Source organism: Pempheris klunzingeri, chromosome 9 (genome assembly GCF_042242105.1).
Source record: "Pempheris klunzingeri isolate RE-2024b chromosome 9, fPemKlu1.hap1, whole genome shotgun sequence".
Taxonomy (NCBI): Eukaryota; Metazoa; Chordata; class Actinopteri; order Acropomatiformes; family Pempheridae; genus Pempheris; species Pempheris klunzingeri.
This window is the reverse complement of record NC_092020.1, coordinates 19,109,902-19,134,707: the sequence shown is the minus strand read 5'-3', so window position 1 is coordinate 19,134,707 and position 24,806 is coordinate 19,109,902. Positions and strand designations below refer to the sequence as shown.

The 24,806-nt window shown below is 39.2% G+C and overlaps 1 pseudogene; it reads left to right on the top strand.

Moving 5' to 3' along the window:
- The first annotated feature begins 1,044 nt into the window (after positions 1 to 1,044).
- On the top strand, positions 1,045 to 24,592 carry LOC139206820 (E3 ubiquitin/ISG15 ligase TRIM25-like; annotated as a pseudogene).
- The last annotated feature ends 214 nt before the right edge of the window (positions 24,593 to 24,806 follow it).

Below are 24,806 nucleotides of genomic sequence, written 5' to 3'. Positions count from 1 at the left end.
TTTGTATCCGTCAATGGATCTTTAAGCTGAGGTAACATTTGAACTCATGCCTCTTTCTTTATTTGAAACCCGCTGAGCAGTTGAGGGCAGGTGAGAGCTGGGAACCCTTCATCATTTCACAAATCAAATCTATTTGAATCATGAAGGGGAGATGGAGATGAGGGTTGTAAGAGAGGTGCTAAGCCCTCTTGACAATCAAGACATGAGTTGTAACACGGTGCAATTCCACAGTGGGAAAAAGTTAGCATTTTGCATGCAAGCCGTACTGAGCTGATGAAAAGCTTATACATTAGATTACTTCGTTTTCATACTCGATCAATCAATCTTTACTTATATAGCACCAGTTCATAACAGTTTTTTCCCAAGACGCTTTCCATGAAGAGCAGGTCTAGACCAAACTCTTTAATCAAGAGTGAGACCCAAGGATTGAGGAATTCAAAATTAAAGATTCAAAATTACTATGCATTGATAATTCAGACCAGTTTATTCTGTACAACTATCCATCAGGTTTGTGTTATGGGGACAGGGCCTTCTCTATCGCTGCTAACAAGTTACAGAATCCTCATCCTCCCTCCATCTGATTCTCATTACTGAAACCCTCAAGAGTCAAAGCACAATCATACTCATAGATACATACGCATAGCTTTTAACTGTCCCTAGCCTAGTCCTCTGTCCCAATAGGCTCTGTGTGCCTTTACTATTATTATTCTCATAACTATTCATCATCACTCTGATTTTTCCTCTCTTCCTTCATTTGTTTTGTTTTCCTCTTTATGCGCTGGAAAGCTGTATAGAGCTGATTTGATTGTGTTTCTATTGCCTTCCATAAGCGCCTTCACTGGCTGAATCCCTGCTGACCAATAAAACCTTTAAATACTCTTACACTTGCTAAGTGCAAGTGTAGGAGAAGCAGTCATGTCGCTGTCTGTACACAGTGTTCTATTCACAGGCTTGTACGTGATTATCGGGTCACAGAGGTGTTTAGTAATTAAGTAAAGGAACTCTGAGGTCCCAGGGCTGGTCAGCATCTATCCTGACAGAGGCATGGCACCGAGCAGCAGCGGCAGCAGGAACAGGAAGAGCAGCCTTGTTAGTAAAGACAGTCACTTCCTGCCCCTGTTGCTGTTCCGGCTGATGAGCTATGGTGGTTCAGTGGAAATCTGTGGCAATGACTGCATGTTTGCAGAGGTGCATTTCTCTGAGCAACACACCCAAAATCACAACCTCTGTGACAGGGACAATGGAAACGATGATGGGCATCACTGGTTACACATCACCTGAGTACAGCATCCTTTATTTAAAGAACCCATCTTCTGTTCATTTTCAAGATCTCACTTGGTACTTGGAGATACTAATAGAACAGGTTCACGTGGTTTCATTTTCCAAAGACACATCATTTTTGTCAAAGCAGAGATGGCTGCTGCAGCTGTTTTCAGCCAGTGTCTACATGCTCTGTTTTAGAAGTACAGAACAATCGGAGTGCTTTGTTTTTGCCTTTAACATCTCCATTAGTGAGGAAAAAACAATAGGCAGACAGTGAGTTGGATTCATAAAGTTTTCAGTGTGCGGGGACACTCAGCCTGCTGAGGGGCTGGAGGAGGTCACATGATCAACAGATCTCTTTATGACATGACATCATGAAGGGAGCCAAATGTCAATAGCATGTTTTCACACACATTTACTGCGAGTACCCTGGAGATACATTTTTATGTTGGAAAGACATTTTAAAAGTCCCATATTATACAAAATGCACTTTTAAGTCTTCATAGAATCCCTGCTTCAGACATCCATAGAGTAGGTGCGCACACACACACACACACACACACCCTTGTTTTATGCCTGATTTAGTTTGTTTGACTTGACTTGAACCCTTGGGGTGGGCTCTTCCTTTGTTTTCTTTTCATTTTCCTGATATAAAGATGATGGACAAGCGAAAATGAATGTATTTATAGTCAATAAAAAAATCCTTCAACTCAGCTCACAAGAATGGACTCTAAGCATATGGTACATCGAATACTAATCTAATCCTGCAGAAGAGCAATAAAATTGGTTTTACCATACCTATTAAATATGTCACAGCTCAGTACGAGACGATATTGGATGAACAATGACAGGCACACAGGTAATTACTACAGCAATGACTAGAAAGGCCTCCCCTAGAAAAAATAATAGGAAAAAGTTCCTGTTGTGTTTCCATAATCAGGAAGACATATTCAGAAGCAGAAGGAAGTATGGTTTACAGTTGAGATTTTAAAAAAAAGCATACAATGAATCATGTAAGTGCTCCAAATCTCAAAAGCTCTGCAATGTAAAGTGATTTTATCAGGTAGAGTTTCTCCTGAAGTTAAAAGTTAATCAAAAACGACAGCTTGAATGTTCCCTCACGTGACTCATTTATTATACAGTCAGAATATGACTTGAGGATTCATCAGAGCCGTGTGATGTGCGCTGGCCGATGCATTCAAGACATTCAGCCATGCTGCTCAACAGTCAGTCATGAAGACAAAATCATATTGAGTTGACAAAGAAAATCCCTTATGGCAGAAAGATAGAAACTTAAAAGGGGGAAAACAAACTTTTAACAGCCACAATACAGTCAGAAGAATAACAGATGTCAAGAAAAAAACTGCCATAGATGGCTGTCAGTCAAAACAATCCCTCCGAGACATGCAACAGAGAAAACACTCTGCTGGCGTCTTGTCACTCAGACACGTACAACCCTTCAGAGGGAAAAACAAAAGGACAAAAAGACAGAATAAGCTGTTAACTCTGGGTTATAAGGAAAACATAACAGTGGAGCAGATAGACAGAATGGTCCCACTTGTAAGACACATTCTGAATTTTTGAATAAAAAGAAGAATAATTCAAAATATAAATATTATTTTAGTGATTTTATTTTTAACATCTTCATACCATCCTTAAGAAATACAAATTGATTCCCATTCCCTTTTTTTTTAAAAAAAATCTCCAGTTGCTGTGTCTTCCTAGATTCAAATGTAAAAAGAATTTAATGAGTAGTGGGAATACAGCATATGTGGGAAATATACAGGGAAAGAGCTTGCTGTTGTCAGATCACTAGAGTCACATTGATTTCAATATTAAAAATGTATCTTCAGCCCAATTTAAGGACTATTTAATGGAAGAAAGAATCTATTAGGTACTCTAGCTGGTTACACCTCTTTTTGAAATGTTTCTGAACTTTGATGTGACACACAATGGCCCAAATTAACCAAAACGCTCCATATTGACCAGTAAAGGTCCTCTCCTCCTTCTAAGTGGGTGTCTAGGGAGTGGAGCAGCGCAGAGATGTGAGATATTTATCTATACCCTCTTTCTTTGTTTGCCTCATCTCCTCTCACTCTCCCTCCCTGGCAGCCCTTTGAAGAAATGAGGATGCTCTCTTCAAAGTCATATGTTATTTGATTCAGAAAAGGCCAGTGCTTTTAACGTCTGGCAATTACAGCTCCCACACTCTTGCATCTGAAAATAAAAGGACTCTCAAACAGGACTGAAACATAAACACATAAACACATAAACACATGTGCAACTGCATGGCAGATGTGTTACATACATGTACTGAACACAGTGAAATCGCACACTGTACACACACAGCGATGTTGATGTGGCAGTGCACCTCACAGTACTGCAAATTCTCAGTAAGTGCATAATTAGTGCTTTCTGAACTGCACGTTATTATTGCTAACAAGTAAGTCCATGGATAATTGATGCATGGCCCTCAGCTATAAACTCAAAGATTAGTGTAATTTTTTCACACAGCCTTTCAATCCCAAACCTCCACCACACTGCTGCAGGGAAAGTCAAACCATCAGATCAGGGGCAAATGTAACATTAATACTTATCTCTATATCCATCTTACTATCAGTCAGACGACTCTATCACTAAATACCAACTGCCTGCATCAGTTGTCATTAAGATGAATGGCTGTTAATAGTTCACTCCAGAACAAAACGGTGATACAGGGGCTTAGCGGCATTTATTCTCTCTCTGCACTCTCTCCTTCAATTTCCCTTTAATTAAACAACACAGCTTACGAGCAAACTTTAATTGCTTAACTGAACAAGCACTTAATTTCGATTGCGCTTTTCGAACAAAAGTCTGAGTGCGCTTTACAAGAGGAAGAAAAGGTGAAATGAGAAATGGGTAAAGCAGAGGAAAAAAAAAACATATATATGAAACGAGGAGAAAAAATTTTACAAACCATAAAGTCAAAGTTATAAAATCAAGGAATAGCTAAAGTAAGACGCGCATTGGTTCGGTTTCTCTGAGACTTTGTATGAAGCTGTTTCAGAGTTATGAGGCAACAAAAGCAAAAGCATAAGCAGTTTTCAGCCTGATTCGTAGTAGTAGTTTTTGTTACAATTGTCATACCAAACATACCTTGCCGTAGTGGCGAAATTAAGGTACAAGATTCTAATTCTGAGGCTTATTAAACATCAAACCGTTACAGCATCGATTTTTGAAAACGACTTTACTGTATTTTAGACAGCACTTTAGGGCTTGTTAAAGCAAATACCAGATAAAAATCCGAAGAACCTAGACAATTTGGACAGCCTCTTAACTTTGAACAGCGGTGAACGTGACCCCTCATGTGCATGGATTTTAATTGGGCAAAGCAGGACCTGTAACCACAGCGAGATAGTTTCTTATTAACTTTTGGGAGACGCGATTGATGTCTATTTTGTTATCATATCACAAATGAGTTGCCCATAAATGTCAGCAGACCGGTTTTCCTAATTTCACAGATCAATGGTATCCTTGGATGGGAATCTGTTAGAGCAATGAACTTATGCTTGTTTCTTCATCATTAACGTTGATATTTTCAATTATGTCCATGTGGATTCCTCTCAAGAGGGTTTACCTTTCAAAAAAAGGGAGCCTGTTTCATCTGAACCATTCAACAGTTTAATCAAACACGAGGTAGACCAAGCAAATAAAAGTCATTATTGTACTCAGTGTGGTTGAATTCCCTGAATTAGCAGACATCAAAATGTGTAATCAAACCTCAAGATAAATATTATCATTTCTGTGAAAGATATGTGCAGAGAGAGTACAGAGAAAATAAGATCTTACATTATTGTGAAATTTAAGTGCCCAGCTGATAGTAGGATCACATTCATGCCCCAGCAGAAAATCAGCAATCTCTACACCATCAACGCCACCTCCACCTTGGATTGACTTGGGTGAAGAATCTTCTTTTTCTCTACACTTTTGTGTCTCCATCAGTCACAGGTTTATCTGGGTCTCATCTGACTGTAAAACTAAAGCTGAAGTACTCTAAGGTTATGCTGGATTCATCCTCTCCTGATCAAAGTCTTTCACTTCCTGGAGAGGTCATCTAGAGGATGTATGGGGGGTTTTCTTCACTATTCAAACTATTCTAACATTGTATAAAACAGCTGAGTTCATGCACCTAATGGTTTAGCCATGCCTGATTTACTCTGACTTTATTCTGCCCAAGAAATATTTGAGCTGCCGCTTGCGTAATACATATTGATAAGTAGTAGCAAACTAGTTAAAAATATAATATAGAATACCTGCTGTATGTATTTTAACATTTTAAACTCAAAGATAAATCTATCTATCTATCTATCTGTCTATCTATCTATCTATACCAATATTCCATTCCAACAAAAATATGTTTTCCCGTACAGTATATGTCACTATGTGTAAAGTTTAATTAACACCTGGCACCTAGATTTATTTCCTTTGTATAAATTAAGACATTTCCACCATAAATTGATGCAGAAAAGGCACAAATTGGTGCCCAGCATAGTTTTTCAGATAACTATTGTTTATTTAAATTACATATGCATTATGCATATGTCACAATCATATGACATGCCACTTTTTGGGCCAATACACTGGGTTCGATCCAAAATATTTGCATTCTGATCACTTAGTCTCTTTAGGGCTGTTTCAAATCTCTACCCCCACCCCACCCCCCCATTCCCGTCGCTTAGTTCTCCTGCAGACACACTGAAATAACAGGCTGAGCTGACAAGTTAGGGCTTCCAGTGCCAAGCTAGACAACCAAAAGTTCAGGTATGTTCAATTAAACTTCTGTACAACTAGCAATTTTATTTTATGTGCAGTGACTCAGTGTCATGTTTCTTGTAACTCATAGCAGGGCGTCTAAGTGAGCACAAATGCTGCCTTAAAGGTGGATGAACAAGATTCAAGACATCACTTCAGCAAACAGCAATTTTGCTTCAGTGTCCGTGAGAAATACAGTCAGTCAATCTACCACCTCATCAGAGGTAGAAAAGCTTTCCCAATGGACTCATGATCAATCAAGGCTTTAGTTTTAGTTTTGCTGAAGACGGGGGTATTATTCCTGACTGGCTTTAAGAGTTTGGGAGGATTTCAGCTGGTGACATAGCTAAACCCTCGTGCTTTAACTATGAGCACAAAACATGAGTCTGAAATTGTGTCACTCTCATTAGAATTGGGGGTATCCACATAGTCTGACTCTGCATAGTCAAAGTCAGGAAATTCTTTGTGAAATGCCTCCATCAATTTGGCGTGATATTGCTTCATCAAAGGAAAGAGCTATATAAATCATCTTTTATCAGTTGTCAGTGGATAAAGGTAAGACACACTGGAAAAGAGAAATAAGCTGGAGTATTCCTCGTTTTTTAATGTTAAACTCGAAGGTAACATTGCTGATTGATGTCAAAAGGGTGTGCAAGACCTTGGAAAAAGTTACTTTAACTTTGGTGTTCATTGTGTTTCACAGTGCAACTTTACAAGGAAACATGGCAACACTAGCAACTGGATGTCTATTTGATCCGTTCACCAGTGTCTATCTCTGGATTTTCCAGTTCCCAGGAGTTTGCAAGGAAAGACAAAAACAGACAAGAGAAATGAGATACTGCCAAAGATATCGATTTGTTACAGCACGAGAGTCCACTGGAGCCCCATAGAAGAGCTGGTATACCAGAAACACCCAGAATCTCTGTGTGTTAATACACGATAGGTGGGGGCACGTTGAGTTGTAATGGAACTGCATCTCTCCCAGGTCACGTAACGCATGTGAAAGAAAGATCTACACCTTTTACAGACACCTCCACGAGTTGGGTAGAGGATGTTGCCATGTAACAGATCTGCCTCTCACCTAATGGATCCTCTGCGATCTATTTACCAATAAAAGAAACTGCAGGTCTTTCACAAGAGCAATCAACTTATTATCTGCTCATCTCCTGCAACAAATGAGATTTAACAAAGTAAGCCGTGGTGCTAAGTTTCTTTGCGTAGCAAAAGAAAGACAGAAAAAGATTGTTGTGTTGAGGATGCAAAAGAAAAAAGCTTCAGCCTTAACACATGGAATTTGCTATTTTTAAATCTATAAATTCACCAGTGACAACTGTACAATACAATGACCATTTCAAGGAAAAAAACATTCTGGTTTTAACAAGCAGCCAGATGGAGAAACTCAAAATGGGTCACAATACAAGAATGATTCCCTGGGAAACAGCACAGTGCCCCAAGGGCCAAAGTATACTATAATATAATGATACGGAGACCAGGATTTAAGAAGCCACATGAGGGCAAAAGTAAAGGTGTATTGCAGTCTATTACTGAAGCCTTTTATGAAAACAAAAATAATAATGAAATAATATATCAAAACTCCAAATGTCCCCTGTTTTGTCCCTTCAGTTTAGCTGTAAATATCTAATGCTGCACCACTTTTACACAATTGCACTACAGGAATCAGTCAATAAGAAGATGCCAGGGAAGTGCTATGTGAGAAAATGTCACCAGCTATCATGAACCAACCAGAGCTCTTGAGTTACCACGCCTTCTCCATCCAGGCAATTCTGAATCCATTGTCACACTAACAGCAGATGATGGGATGTTGTGACTGGGGAGGGTGGAGGTGTAGGCTGCCTTCAGCCTAAGTGCAAATCTCTCAGGCTGTTTCAATAAACTTTGAAAAGCTGTGAATTCTCCATGAATTCTTTCGATACTTCATAATTTAAAAAATTGCCACATTTAGTCATTATCTATATTTGATGGAAGGCAGCTATGTCAATATTTATTAGTGTAAAAGAGAAGCAGAGGCAGAGATGAACACACCATTACACAGCACAAGTTCTCACATTTTAACATTCTGAAAAGCAATACAATGTCTTATTTTGCCTCAGTGAATGTGAAAGAAACTAAAATAAAATGATTCGCTTGTTGAAAAGGATTTTGCTTTAAAGTCCAGCTGAAATGAAATTGTCACAAGAATCAATCTTTCTTTTTGTTAATTCACTTGGATGTTTGAGCAGAGTTTGTTTTCACATTCATCTGCTGAAGGTATGAAGTTTGTCGATGCTCACCTTAAATCTCGTACATACACTAAAAATGGAGTTTTCGGTGAAAAGGGGGAATATTTCGTACCCAACGTATTTGCATATTCTGGATTTTTGAATGAACAACATGGAAAAGCCACGTCAGAAGAAAATATCATTCAAACCTTATTTCATTGTTTTAATAACTTCTAGCCTGGGTAATTGCAGATATTAGCTAGTTTTTAATTCTAATTTCTAAAGGCAGATGATTGCTTATTGGCAGTGTTCAAATTAAAACATGAAGACCATTTTAAAGCAGCTGTTCAAGGTTTTCATTCCTCTTGCACGCTACAGTGACAAACCAAGGTTGGAGAGAAAGAGTGAGTGGCACTTTATGGTCCCTGAAGGCAACAGTGGCACACATGGTCACACACAAGTGTTCATCAGCAGAGACAGCCGTGTCACCGACTGTCACGTGTCATCAAACTTGATGGAGAGACTCGACAGCCTGACCTGAACACAGAAGCTTCCACAAGATGAAAAGAAAAATACAGCATGGGCTTAACCTCCAGCTGGCCTATCAGACAGTACTAGTCCATCAGTCTCAGTAGTCCATTACCATCAGTCAGTCAGAGTGGACACTCCATGACCAGAAGTAAGAGTCATGAGGTATGTAGCTATGGTCAGCTCCTTTATTCATTAAATCCATCAGAGTCAGGGTCATTGTTATTGTTTTAATGGTTGATCTTTCTTCTTCTAGAGGGATGGTTGGCTGGAGCTCCGACTGAAAGCTGTGCGCCAGAGACAAGAGAGGGGAGAATATCACAAAAGCAACATTTAAAGCAGCGGTTGGCAAAACGTGGCCCGTGCATTACTTCAATAATATCAAAACAAGCACTATGTGGGACAGTGGACCGTGGGACTGCTCAAACTTTAAAACAACGAACCAGTTTTTCTAAAAAGCCAGAGGTCCATCTCCTTGTCCAACAGCCAGATTGTTGATTGTTTGGGTCAATAAAATCAGATTGTGTGAAACTCAAACAACAGCTAACCTGAGGGGAATTTGGCCCAGTTCAAATAAGTTGGAGTTGACCAATTCAGGTTGCTGTCCTCATAAGTAGTTTCCTAGAACTTACATGCAAATTCAACAAATTTGTTTTACCTGTTACATTTCAAGTGTAATGTAATTGTTACCTGCAGTATATTCAATGCAAGATCTTTTATCCAGGGAATGAAGTACAAAGGTGGTTAGGTTTACTCAACAAATCCTATTTGCTGAAGGTTAAAAAGATTGTAGTTTTGGTTAACTGTTAAGAGTAAACATGCCCTGTTGTGTGCTTCAAGCTGACTTTTCTGTATTAAACCAAGACCACGAATTTTCCCTAACCATAAGCAGGTGCTGAGTAACGAAAAATAACCATAAAAAAAGAAATTTAATCATGCTTTAGCAGATATTGTAGAAAAGGAAATTAAATATGTTTTATGTTTTTCATTTTGCAAACACGTTCAGTCAGCAGGGAGTCCAGAAATTAACAATGTTTTCTCATTACGTTAATAATGTATCTCTTGTTGCAAAATAGTAATATACGACTAGAATTTCGAAATAGGGCTGGTAATCAGCGAAATAATATGTTCACCTCACCACTTCAAGTGATTTACTGAAAGTACATAGTTGTCTGCCTTTTGGGTAATAGCTTGTTAAACCTCAGTCAATACTGCACCAGTACACCAGCCCTTAAGAGTTAACCATCTAATCATTTGCTGTAGTGAGTTCAGATTAAATGAACAACCCTTCCTTATTATCCAAAGACCTGAGGGGAGAGGAAACCCATAAACTGTAGCAGGGGAATGTTAAAAGGCTCTTAACAAAGTGACTGCTGTGTTAATACAAACATCGCAACACTACCAAATACCCTGAGGCCCTCATAATATATATGAACTGACACTTCAAAGAGACAAGACTTGTTGTCACTGCCAAGAGATCAGCTGAAGAGATCATCAACTGTACACTTTGGCCATTATCTATTTACTGTACGCAGGGAAATGTACATGATTGAAGGTTTTAATACAAAAGTATTGGCAACAAGGCCAAATACAAATCTTGTTGTTTTCCTCCAGAATTCATATCCACTAAATGAATAAATAAATATATATAATATGTATAAAAAATATATAGAAAATAAATATTTTGTAGATACAGTGGGGGCTAATTGAGCAAACATTAATGTCTTCTGCATAACAATGTACAGAGATATAATATGTCGCAAATATGTTTATATTGTATATATATATATCTTGATTTATCTCAAACAATCAAGTCAGCGTGAAAAAAAGTGGTGAAGTATCCTTCATGACAATCATGAGAAAATCATGAGAATAATGTCGATTACATTCAGTATAGCAACAAGATGAGGAAGCCTTTAAAAATAAATATGTAAAAGTTGCCGGTAGTGTGGGGGCGAAAAGATCAGAGAGCAACACATTAAAGAGGACAAGATGGATCTTGCTATGGAGAAATGTGATTCTTTCCCATTGAGAAGTTTGTCAAGCAGATGGTCACATTTACTCAGCATATTTGGATATCTGTTGCTCTAAGGTGTCAAGGATAAATGACGGAAAAGAAAGCCAAAATAAGCATCAAAAAGAGCGTCAGAGTGCCAGAGTGTCTTTGAATTAAATCCACCAGAATACTCAAACATCAGCATCAAAATATTGCCTTTGTAAGGTGTTGGAATTTTGTTAGGTGGAAGCCGTTGAAGAGCTGATAATAAATATTTCAAGAGAGTAGGTAGAGGATTGCAGCACCTTGAACAATACCTTTTATGCCAAATATTTCTTCATGAATAACCTTAAACTCATCATAGACCTCCTGTATCATAATATTAGAAAGAATACAGACTTTGAGGCTGAGTGGGGACAAAAAACTTAGTACACAGGAAATGCAAATATGTTGGCTTATTCCCAGCATAGCAAGGCCCACAGTAATAATGAGAGGGGCTGAGAGAGACAAGAAGAGCCATGGGCCAAGAGCCGGCTGCCAAACAACAATAAAAAGCACTTGTGTGTGATAGATCAAGCTGTGAGAGAAAGATGAAGGGCACGCCGGGGTCAGATAGATAGAAATCCTCTGTGATCTCCCCCATCTTTCACAAAGACCGTCTGTAGCATTACAGGGGACACTGAGGGGAGACAGATGGCACAGAGGGAAGATAGTATACAGAAAGAAAAAAGAGAGGGGCAAAAAGAAAGACAGAAAGAAACAATGAAAGAACAAATGAGACATGGTTGGATTGTGAGACAATGGGCCCCTGGGCACACACATGTAAAAGAACCCCCCCCACACCATTCCCACATAAAAGCAGATTGAATGAGACACAAAATGACTTCGACAATGTCATTTTGTCTCTCTTTGTAGTCATTTTGTGTCTCTTTGAGGTAATTTTGTGTCCCTTTGTAGCCATTTTATGTCTCCTCTACTTGTAGTGGCTTTGTAAGCCACTACAGTTGTTATGCATCTTTTTTATCCTTTCACCTCTCTTTGCAGTTGTTAAATTCCAACAAGAAACGATTACAGTCACAGCAAACTTCTGGCTTACATCATTTACTGACAGATCTCACTGTTTGACACAGCAAATGTTATAAACTGTGTTTCCTTTCCTAAGCAGATGATACTTAACTTTACCTCTCCATTAATCCTGATTGGTTTAACAATAAAATTACTTGCTATTCTACTGTTCAGTCAGTTATTCAATCAAACGACAGCCACAGAGCCGGTAAATGTCCACCAGGCAACTCAATTCATGTCACCTGGCAGACACCAAGAGGGGGGGAGCTACGGATTTGCTTTTACTACAAACATTGCATTGATAGAAAGTAGGGATGTGCATTTCAAGCAAAAATACTATTCGATGTCACAGTGTATTATTCGAACATTATTCAAATAGTTCGTATCAATCTACCGTTAATATACCTGTAAAAACAGCAAATTAGAGAAACAAACTCAGTGATCTCTCTCTGAACATAACAGCTTCCACAATTTCGCAAAGCCCTGGTATTTGAAATCTTTGTGCCCTATTTGATCCAAATCTCTCTTTTTCAACAATATAAGAAATGTTGCATATTTCCATTTTTTAAATATTGCCAAGATCTGTTCCCTTCTTTCCATGGCTGATGCTGAAACACTTTTCTTTGGCTTACCAACTCAACTATTAATGAATCACAACTTGACTGATAGGATATTAAAAAGGACTAAATCATTTGGCGTCCCGTAAATGCTAGATCTGACATTAAAATTCGACTTTTCACTCGTAAAATATTACACAACTCTGCTTATCACCTCCAGTAACTCCTCATACACCTGCTAAGGCTTAAGGATCACAAAATGACAGTCTGACTGACTATTCTAAAAATAAGTCCATCAACAGCATTGGCTTTCTCTAACCAAACCCCTTTACTTGGGAATTTCATTCCTATCCTAATGTGAAAACCTTGCTTGGTTGGCTCATTCAAAAATAAACTCTAAATACATTTGATTCATCAATCCTTTCTGATTTAGACTGCAAGAAGTTCTAAATTATAGGTATCTAGGCTATATTTATATTCATTCATGTTATCATATGTATTCAGACAGGTGTTTTATGTGTATATTGTGTATTGTTGTATATTTCAATATTTTAAATATTTTGCTTATAATGTTTAGTTTACCTCATTTTTATATATTCTTATGAATTGTATTAATATTTTTTGTTACTGTTCATGTTTTATGTGCAGGCCTTTGAGAGACACATTGCAATATTCCGATCTAACTTTGACTTGACTAAAACTGAGGCTTTGAGCCCAATCCCGCACACCAGATCCTTTGGGTGCCTGCGCTCAGCAAACCCATTCACTAATACATCCAGGGAACTAGAGGGTCTGGAGGGTTACAGGACATCTGGGAGATAGCTAGTTAACCTCTGGAGCTTCTGGGCTGCATGGCTCGCTGAACACAATGCATCCCACCGCTAAACCAATTGAAAGAGGGGCTGGAGGTGGTGCGAAGGAGTGAGATGGGGTGGTGTGGGGAAGCTGTGTGGTTTAAGTGTGAACCAGGCCTTTCTCACATTAATCATGGTCAGGTGGAACACTAAATGAGCTTGAGCAGTCGTCCCTCCCTGCTCTTTACTGTAGCTTAAAGATGATGGGATGCGAGAGGCCACTGGGGCTTTCTAAGGGACACTGTGGGATGATGGAGATTACAGAGAGACAGTGCAGAGGAATAACGGAGGGAATGTATTTCAGACTAACACACCAACACAGTGAACTATTTCATTCGTCTGCTGAAGCTTGCTGGTTTTTACCTCTTCCTAAAAATAAATTAAAGAACAGATTTACCAAACCTTATAGGAGTGTGACGACTGATGAGTATTTAAAAATCTCTCTGCCTCTCTGTGTGTCTCCTCTGCTATGGATCAATAACTCTTTAATACTGTCTATAATTGAAATGCAGGGAGCCTGAGGTGATTTAGTTGGCTTTAATTTCCTTGTTCGTTATGAATACAAATATAAGCCCAAGGACATCAGATCTCCATTCATCTATTAACACACACAAACACATGCGCACATTCCTGCTTGTATTAACTGAGGTATACTTCAGTTATGTACATTCCATCCACCCATCAATCCATCCATATAACACATTAGTAGAGCAACTACTGATCATATTTATTGTTGATTAATTTTCTTTGTACTATCTAATGTAACTGATCCATTGTTAAAAAAAATTAAACATAATCAAATAATTAAAAATAACAATAACAACAATAACGTTACAAATACAGGGCAGCATGGTGCTGCAGTGGTTAGCACTGTTGCTTCACAGTAAGGATGTTCCAAGTTTGAGGACGTGGGCCAGCTGGGGCCTTTCTGTGTGGAGTTTGCATGTTCTCCCCGTGCTCGCGTGGGTTCTCTCATGTTACTATGGCTTCTCTAAGAATTGCCCGTAGGCGTGAATGTGATAAGCGGTGTAGATAATAGATGGATGGATGGACAATTTCCCTTGAGATTGTTGATCAGAAAGATTTGAAAAAAGATTCAGAGCCTAGAGAAATTTGGTTAACAATCATAGCAAACAAGAAAATCAACACATTTTCACATCACAGAAGCTGGAACCTGTAATTTCTTATCTGATCAACATAATTATTATCTGACAAGTCCTAAGGCACATGTATAGTTTTTCAGCGACTTTTTTTTCCTTAAGGAATTAACTACATACAAATGTCAATCACTGCATGTCTGTACATTAAGCCAATTCCATTTACTGCTCCTATGGCATACAAGTGGCTGAGAAATCTGCAGGCTTCAATTAAATAAAAGGCAAAAAAGCAACTAACCACCTCCCATCTCTCCCCCTACTTTAGTCAGGCACCTGTACACTTTACCCTCAGAGAAAGGCAAAATTATAGAGGGGAAAGAAGTGAAACGAGGAGAAAGTTGCAACAGCATGGTAAAATGAGGAGGAAAGAGCAAAGGGAGTGCAGGACCTTGTTAAAAGCCCCTCTGTGACAGCCAAGGAAAGGCTGCAGCTCAGAGTCATTAAATGTGGCTGAAGCTGGAAAGAGTGACTGAAAAAAAAAAATGTATGGGCAGAAAGACTGGGTGCTGCAAAATGAGAAGTGCCGGTTTGGAAATGGAAGATCAAGTAGTAACTTGCAAAAGTAACTGATGTTGGAACATTGTAGAAGAAATGAGAAAGAGAAAAAGGAGCATTTTGAGAAATTGAAACTGCAACAATCTATTTTAACCACAGTTTTTACTGGAATGCTGAAAATCAAACCTTTATCCTGATTGAATTAAATTTGCGTGAAATGTTATAAAATGCAAATAACATAAAAAAGAACAAAGCCATGGGGGGGGGGGATATCAGCTCAAATCACAACTTGTTTCTACCATTTTTTCAATACTAATTACTTGATTTATTTTCAGGGACAATGTGCATTAGAGGTCTTCACAGGTCAATAATGACACAAAAAAAAAAACACTATTGGGCCGAAGAAATTTGTTCCAATAATTTGTCTTTGTGTCATGTTGTATATCATGTTTATTAATGTCGAGTCTCTGGCCCTAGGGTCAGGGTAGACCTGTAAAGACCTGAAATGCATATAGATCAACAGCACTTTAAATGTGCCAGTGTTAGCCAAAAGGCAAATTTTTAACTGGTGTCCCTGGGCCAGATGTTAAATTAGCGATTGAAACAGCAATAAAGCACATGTGAAATTAGAATGGGAAGCAGCAAACCATGAGGCAGCAGGGGTATGGTAAGCGTCATACAAAGTAAGACATGTATAATGCAGGCAATACAAAACGCTGTTGAACAGACAATCGATGCAGGCAGTTAAAACATGAAACCATAAAAATCACATCACATTACAGAGGACATTGGTAAAACCAGAAGTGACGAAAGCACAAGCTAATGAGGACAGACAAGGCACGCATGCAGGCAGAGAGCATGATGGCAGGTCTGATTGCTCTTTAACCAAGTTTTAAGATTATCTGCAAAGGATAAGTAGGAGTCACTACATAGTACACATAATGGACAGATGTTCAAATAAGATTTTTCAAATAAATCTTGCTTTAAACATTGTTTGGGCTGAATTTTGTTTTTGCAATAACTTGCTTAAGTTGTTAGTTGTTAAGTTGTTTAAAGCAAGCAGCTGAGTTTAAGAATGACACCAAGGTGTTTGAAACTGGAAACAACATTTATCTTTTCACTTGATAAATTAACTGAATGCTGACAAACAGAAAGATGTTCGGTTTGTATCAGCAGTAACTTCATACACAGATACAGCTGTGGAAAGTGAACAGTGACACTGTTATCAATTAGATTTGACAGAGTTTACTACATTTGATTCTTGATTTGAGGCGTCTCAGAGCAGAATAAGGGGTTAAGGGCTCTAAAAGGCAACTGCTACACTGTTTTGGCAAGGAAATAATGAATTCAGTAGTCTAGGCGGGAGGAAATGAAGGTGAAGATAAGTTATTCAACTATGTTTTTTTGGTTAGACAACATATCTAACTTGTAAATGGCAGGATTACACAAGAATCAGACACAAGACAGAAGTGCTGAATTAAACTGAGGTAAAGATCAAATCCAACTCCAAAGTTTCCGATTGGATGTTTCATGTTAGTCGTTAGTGGTCCGAAGTGGCACTGGCACTTCAACAAATAGGACCAATAACCAGGACTTCAGTCTTATCTGTGTTCAGTTGCGGGAAGTTGGAGGCCATCCAGTCCTTAATAGCAAAGCAGCAGTGCAGAGAATCCAGATTGTTACGATTTTCCGGGCTCAACGAGACATAAAACTAAGAGTCATCGGCGTAACAGTGGTAGGACACACAGGTAAAATAGTGAATAACATGGCCAAGGGTGAATAGATACAAGCTGAACAAAATAGGGCCAAGGACTGAGCCCTGTCTGACCCCAGATGGCATGAGAGCAGTTGGAGAGCGAAAGCTGTCCACTGTGACTTTGAATACTTTGTTTGATAAGTATGCAGAAAACCAGTTAAGAGTAATTTCACCTCGGTCACCTGGGAGTAGAAATGTATGATCAGCTGTATCGAAGGCTGCACTCAAGTCCAACAAAAGAGAACAGTGAGATTGCCAAAGTCTGCACTCATAATGATGTCAGTAAGGCTGTTTCCATACTGTGGGGTAGTTATGGGGGACTGATGGGTGTAAACCAGGATTCTTAAGGAGAGTCCAGACACAGGCCTGTTTGAAATAGTCCTGGATGAGACCAGATAGAAGTGTCTCACCAAAAAGTCATGGGGTGGGTGACACCAAAAACCTCTTTCAACAAGTTGGAAGGACAAATATTATATTTAGAAGTGGTGAGATTAGTATTGGACAAAATGTCAATTCAATTTCAGAGAGCACTGGGGGGAAATTCAGCAGTTTGGTGGAAGGCGAGGGCTCAGGTGAAGGCAAAAGTGAGCCAACAGGAGTAATTAATATTTTTATGGTCTTTTTTTTTTTATCTTTTCAGTGAAATACATTAAGAACTTCTCAAAACAGATCCACAACAGAAATGAGACAAACAGTAGCTGGGACAGAGTTTACTAGACTGTTGATGGTATTGAAGAAGAATGCTTTTCAGAGACAACTAAACTGGAAAAGTAAGAGAGCCTCATACTCTTTACTAAATTAAATGAAGATAATAACTCCCTCCAACGGAGTCCATGAACTTGAACCTTAAACCTTTTCCATTAATGTTGAACTTTTCTACATTCTCGTCTTATTTTTCTAATATTTTCATTTATCCAGGGCCTTGGATTGGAGAGACTACATGACCTAACTTTAATAAGGGCTATTTGGTCCAGCATTCTCACACACATGGCATTACATTGTTTAACCATAACATGTAGTCGACATTATCTGACGTTATCATCCATGAGCACTGAAGGTAGCAGCAAAGTCTGCAGCAAGCTGTAAAACTAGCCTGTCTCCTGACGATCTAAACCCAGCTCCTGTCCCAGCTTCCGTTGCTGAATTCTGCATCACATTTAACACACACATATTTAAAACATGTGTGTGTACCGTAGATTCTTTGCTTAGAACATTAAATAGAAGAAATGTAGTTTACATTAAACAAAAAAAATGCATGATGTGAAATAATATCCGTCCAGAAGAGGGACCCAGGGAATGACTGAATCAAGAGTGTGGCCCCATTCATGTCTAGAAGATGATACATGATGGTTTAGAAGAAAAGATTCACGTATAGATAAAAACTCCGATGTGATTATCAGGATGGTCAACATGAATATTATCATCACCAACCAAAAAATGTGGTCATAACTAATAATAGAAGAAATCAGAAAATTCCGATAAAAAAAATAGTTCTGGGTTTAGGAGGACGGACTCTGCCGCTAAAAGCTACTATATACAAAGGTGATTAAAGAATGTAAATACAAAAATGGCTGTTACTGTAAAAAAAAAAGACATATCAACCATAAACACTAATAACAATTAATCGTTTTGGTCACAACCATTGACTGACAAGCTCCGTCATATTCTGTATTACTGTGTTAGCTCGGTAGATTAGTGGAGTCTGTTGTTGGGCAGTGGCTCCGAGTTATTTTTCGGCTTGGTTTCACTGTACTACGGATTCGCAACCTGAATGATTCACGGATCTACATGCACTTCCATGTTCATGTGGCCACCCCAACGACCAAAACACAGGACAGACAGGCTTGGGTTACAACAGAGAGGGATGTGATTTAATTCCCAGCTCACTGCCATAACTCCACTGTACCCATACATAAGCAACAGCTAAAAGTTGTGTAATGTTATATCAATGTGCTGAATGATGCGTAGAGAACCACAAAGGACTCTAACTTCATTTTGCTGTCCCAATAAATCTTATGAGTCTAACTCTTGGTGGGCTCGTTCAACTTTAGTTTTCCATACCTCTGTGCCAGGGGAGTCCCAGCCCACATTTGAAGAACCAGTTGAATAAGTGCTGTTATAATAGAAGGCGACATTCACATTATATACAGGATGTAATATGCATTTCAGAGTCTGTGCTCTTGCAAATATGTTCTACAACTTAATCAAATGAGGCAAAAAAATAACATCATTTTTTTTGGCTTTCTCAAGCTCCACTATAGCAAACTCAAAGGAGTTTTTTGGCCTCTGTAATATCAAAAATATTTTACTTCATTGAATCTTCAATCATTCAATCCTTGTCGAATTTTCAGTCATGGACAGTGCGTCTGGCAAATAGCATAAATGAATAATTCACCACTTGAAGCAGCCTATCAGAGAAATTAATCCTTTGGTGTTTGGAGGCCATCTCAGATAGCGGCGTAAATCCAACAGTCACCACATGCTTAATGAATAAGAGTGTAGATAAAATAGCTCAACAGCCTTTACATTTGGAAATAAGCTTTCTGATCCTTTAAATCTCCAGGCACTACACTTGGGGTTCAAGAAAATGTCCGTTTTGATGTCAATGCAGGATAGTAGTTTCGATTCAGTTCACAAAACATTCAGCTTTCAAAGAGTTTCTCACAAGACGCCACATACATTCCTCTTCCAACAGGCTTGTCCTGTGATGTCAATCAGGTGAAAATTCAGTATTCATTTTCTATTTGGGGTCTTCAGTGTGCCACATAATGAACTTCAAATAACTTGCCAGTGTCGCATATTTATCCATTGCACCTTATGTGACTTTACAAAGCCTAAAATTCTTCCTCCACGCTGTTGAATTAATAGAAGAAAAAGATGAGAAATGTTTTGCGTATAGAAAACTGTCATTTTACAGTTGAAGACTTTAATGGCATGAGTTTTCTCAAATAAGATGTACTTTGAATTGACTTGCAACTCGGGTTCGGTGTTTCTACTTTGCAAGGCAATTTTGATGAAAAGGTAAAGCAGCAACTCTGCTCCCTTTTTCCTAGGCTAAAAGCACTGCTTTTAACATAAGCTGCGAAAAAACTGCTTTTAATCCGTGAACATCCTGACAAAGATGGAGTCGTCCTCGCAAGCATTTGAGCGTTTCAAAGTCATCCTATCAAGGAGGGAAATCTAAATCTGAGTGTTTGGGGAACAAAAACACTGGAGGCAGAGGACTCTTATTTGGCTTCAGTTCTCCTATGGCAGCCATGTTCCCCGGGCTGATGGATGAAGAGAGAAACTCATCTCATGACTAATTATTTATCTTCCCTCCAGAACTGTTGTGTCTGGGGGATGGAAATAACACAACCCTCTGCTCTGACCATGTAGTAAACAAACTAGAATGATGGAGGTGACTGAGTCTCCTCCTTCTCCCTCACAACACTGTAGAGCATGGCTTCCATACGTACCGCCCACAGACAAAATCTGGCAGGTGATATTTTCCCCTCCTTCCTATGGTGTGTGTATTTCATAGATAAGTTTTGTTAGATTAAGAGTGGTATTATGATGCCTATGAATTTCAGTATGTAAAATCCATCGCTTTTGGACACATCACTGTTGCCAGTTAGGGTTGTCACTTTTTCAGTATATTTAGTTTGAATGATGAAGGACTCATTCAAACCCACTTTTTTCCCCATATCTGCTACCAAATTAAAAATGCTGAAACACATTTTTAAGTATAAATTTTAATGAACAGCATTATTCTGAAGTATCGACTAGAACAACAACAGAACATTTCCTCTCTCATTTAATGTCTAAAACCATGAGCATTAATATGCTGCTGTAACAGCCTCAATTATTCTGGGAAGACTGCCCACACAATTTTTAGAACCAGGGTGCGGGGATTTGCTCCCATCCAGCCACAGGAGTATAAGTGAGATTGGGCAATGATGAGGTATGGCTCTCAGTCAGTGCTCCAATTCATCCCAGTGACATTGGGCGCCGTTGAGGTCACAGCTCTTTGTCAGCCATTCATGTTCATCACACCGAAGGCACGTCTATGCTCACTTTGTGCATGGGAGTGTTGTCATACTGAAACAGGAAGTGGTCTCCCTAAAACTGTTGACACAAGGTTGGATGCACACTATCTTGATTACAGCGGCAATGAATAGTCAATTAACCGATATGTCAATCTGCCAAAAATTACAAAATAATTCAAAAAAACGGACTACTTTGATAAATGAATAAAGGTTTAGTAATCTTTCAAGAAAAAATGTCAAACTTTCTGTGGTTACAGCCAATTAAATGTCAGAATATTCTGCTTTTCTTTGACTTACACTTAAACCCTTAAAACACTTAAACTTCAAAAGTTATTGATTGCTGTAATTATTCCTCCTGTCCAAACGTGTTGTAGCAATACTTTTGCTGTATTAGTAGTATTAGTATTAAAACATACCTGCTTTATATATATTTTTCATTGCTCTCCATTACATCTACTTGTTCCTCTAGACTGAAGTGGACGGCACACCCATTTTGTGTAGAAGAAGAAAACTCTGAAGAGAATGATGCACCATATGCTCCCTAACATGGGAATGTGCACAGAGCCCGAAAAAGAAAACCTAGATTAACAAAGAAAGTTGATAACCACCGTCGAGGATACCAATTATCTCAGATTGGGGTTTTAGGATTTGCCTATGTCGAACTTGCTTGCTTGCTAATTCACACCTTAGACCTTAGTGTAGATTTCGACTCAGTTTAAAACAGAGCAGACACCTGGCAGGAGGCATTCAATTCTAATAAAGGGAGGTCTCCGTCCTCTAGCACTTTGAGCTCCTCTAATCTCTTATTCATGTATTCAAGGTGAGAGGAGAGAGGAGCAGCTACAAGTGAGAGCCCAGTAGGTCAGAGAACTGGGATGAAGGGGGGAAGAAAGCTGTAGTTGAAAGATAGAAAGAGTGAGAGGATAAAAAAGATGGGAGAAGAAAAAGCCCCGACTGCCTCTCATCCTTCGATGAACCTATCAATGGACCCTGTGGAGGAGAAAAAAGGCTTGGGACCTGAAGCTCCACGCAGACCAGGATCAAAGGGATTCCCCATCTGATCCAAATGTCATTTGAATGTTTTATGGTAGCCAAGACATTGAGGTGAGACCTGAATAAGATGTGGCTCAAGAGAGCTCTGATCAACGGTGGTCTGTCATTTTCGGATGAGAACGGCACATCGGGGACCTTTTTTTTCTGAGCACATAAGCTGCATAATTCAATATGCTGAAAAAAATATATCATAGTTTCATGATTGAATCTTCAAAGTCTCATTCCCTTTACATTATGTCTTGATACTGTCAGTCAGTGAATTCATTAACAGCTGCTGAGGCTGCGCAGGCTATTCACATTTACATCGTAAAGACTACAGTAAATACATGACTGTTGGAAAATAGAGCACTGAATTTCTAAGATATGATGCATACAGCACACGCCCACATCAACGAGTTTCAACGCATACATATTCAGTGTAATTGACATACCAAACTGTATAAAGGCTAATTAATTTCTGTCAGTGAAAGGTTAAGTACAATGTATCACTCAATCATCTTTTCTTTCAATTTATTAATCATCAGCCCATTTTCATATGCTCACGCCTACATCCCTGCAAGGTGCACTATGGATAAACCCAGATGGAAACACAATCATACATGAGTGCTACTAATGCACAAAACATGCATAAAACCTACACAGATTATTCTAGCTCTCACAAAGCCCGGGATGCAGGGGAGCTATTGTGTTAAAAGCCTGGTTTCCTTAGAGGAGAGAGCACCGGACGAGTGTATTTACAGTTTATTATGCAGATGCCATCACTAAGCAGTCTCATGTAATGCAAATGCACACACAAGCATGCACTAAAACTCATTTGGAATTTAGCATGTTGTGCTGTCTCAAAGCTTTCATTTCATTTGTGCATAATACTGTACATGAAAGGGATTTCTGAAGCACCAACATCGTGAATACATCAGCAAGCAAGTAACTGAGTGCAAAGAACAATATGAATAATGCACACCTGAAAGAAATGCTCTCAACGCTGTATATACAAGCCTTTGAAGTGAAAATTGGGGACACATTTTATACCTCTAACTAAGCCCTAATGGATCGGGAAGAGCTGGGTCACTAGTGCATTGAGCTGTAATGGGTTAACCTGTGCCAGTCGGATGAGGAAATAGGTGGGGACGAGCACTCTGACATCACTGCTGAAAGAGAAAGTAAAAGGAGAGAACAAGCTGATTGTTTTTAAGATCTGAAAGATTTAGAAAAACCTAGACAGTTGAAATTTGTCCTGTTTGTACTAGTGTCTTTAGTGTTAACTTGTGTATTTCAATGATTTCAAAAATGGACAACAATAAAGTTGGAGTGACTTTATACTGCTCTGACTTCTTTTTTGGAATTATTTCACCTTTTTCTAGACATGGCTGCTGCCGGTAGTGGCTGCAGAGAATTTCCTTTGTTCCATCTGTCTGGATTCACTAAACCAGTGTCAATTCCCTGAGGGCACAACTTCTCTCTTAACTGTATCACAGCCTACTGGGACACTAACAATACTGTATGCCGATGCCCACTGTGTTTAGAGTTCTGCACGAGACCAATGCTTCAGGTTAACACTTTCATTGCTCAGATGGCCACTGATGGACACAAATCTTGTGGTACCCCTGAAGAAGGAGAAAACAGAAATGTGCTGTGTGATATCTGTACAGGTGCAAAGATCAAAGCCCTCAAGTCCTGCTTAGTGTGTTTCATGTCTTACTGTGAAACACATCTGGAGTCTCATCAGAGAATTTCAGGGTTGAAGAAACACAAGCTGATCCAACCAGTTGAGGACCTGGAGAGCAGGGTATGCAACAATCATGATGAGCCTTTGGAGCTGCTTTGCAAGGTGGATCAAATGTTTGTATGCGAGTCCTGTGAAGGCAGTGACCATAAAACCCATAAGATAGTGAGTCTGGAGGAGGAGGCGCAAATGAGGAAGGCCCAGCTGGGAATAGAGAGGAACGACATGGATCAGATGATCCAGGCGCGTCAGCAGAAAATTCACGAGTTTCAACAATCAGTGGAGGCTAGCAGAAATAATGCAGCAAAGGCGCTGTCATACAGCATGCATGTGATGACTGCTGTGGTGGACTACACTATGAGAAGCCATGCTGAGCTGGCTGAGTTAATTCCGATGCGGCACAAAAAAAAAAAAAAACTGAAGCAGAGACAGAAGGCTTCATTAAAGAACTGGAGGGGGAAGTTATGCAAATAAAGCAGCACAACTTGCAGCTTAATCAGGTCTCACTCACCAATGACGCCTTTACTTTCCCTGAGAATTGGTTTTCTCTTACCATCACTCCACCTCAGGTTAAGGACTGGTCTGATGTGACTTTTAACAATGACCAGTTTACAGTGCAGGGAGCCTTGACCAAGCTGGAGACAACAGTGACGAGAGAAATAAGGATGCAGTGTGATCTTGACTTGAAATAAATGCAGCGGCTTGCACACCCTTCTGTCAATGTTTCTGAGGATGGGAAACAAGTCACACATGGAGACAGAAAGAGAAATCTCCCAAACAAACAACAGGAAGTGGGATTCGATATTGTGCCCCAACAATGGATACTGGACTGTTTGGCTGAGAAAAGGAAATGAGTATACAGCCAATGCCAGTCCTGCAATTAACCTCCACTGAAGGGAGATGCCATAAAAGGTTGGGATGTTTGGGGTCAAGGTTCCTTCTATGACGGGGACACCAGGGCTCACCATCTCCTCCTTTACTGGATGCAACTTCACTGAGAAGCTCTTTTCCATTCTTCTTCCCTGTGCTAGTGATGGCGGCAAAAATTGATCATTACTCCTGTCAAATACAACACCTGAGTTTTTATTTTGTTTTCTGCATTTGTGAAAGAAAAAGAGAGACAGGGAGAGGGACTTGAAGACAGATTACAGTCGTAGAATGCTGAACACTGAAACGCTGTTTTTATCCGCAAAACTCCAGTGTGTCATTTTTTTCCTTCCCATCCATCAGTGTCAGTGCTGTGTGTCTCTATGTGTCGCCTGTCACTCAGACAGCTGTAGATCTACAACAGGGTATACATATAGCCATCAGGACAGTCACA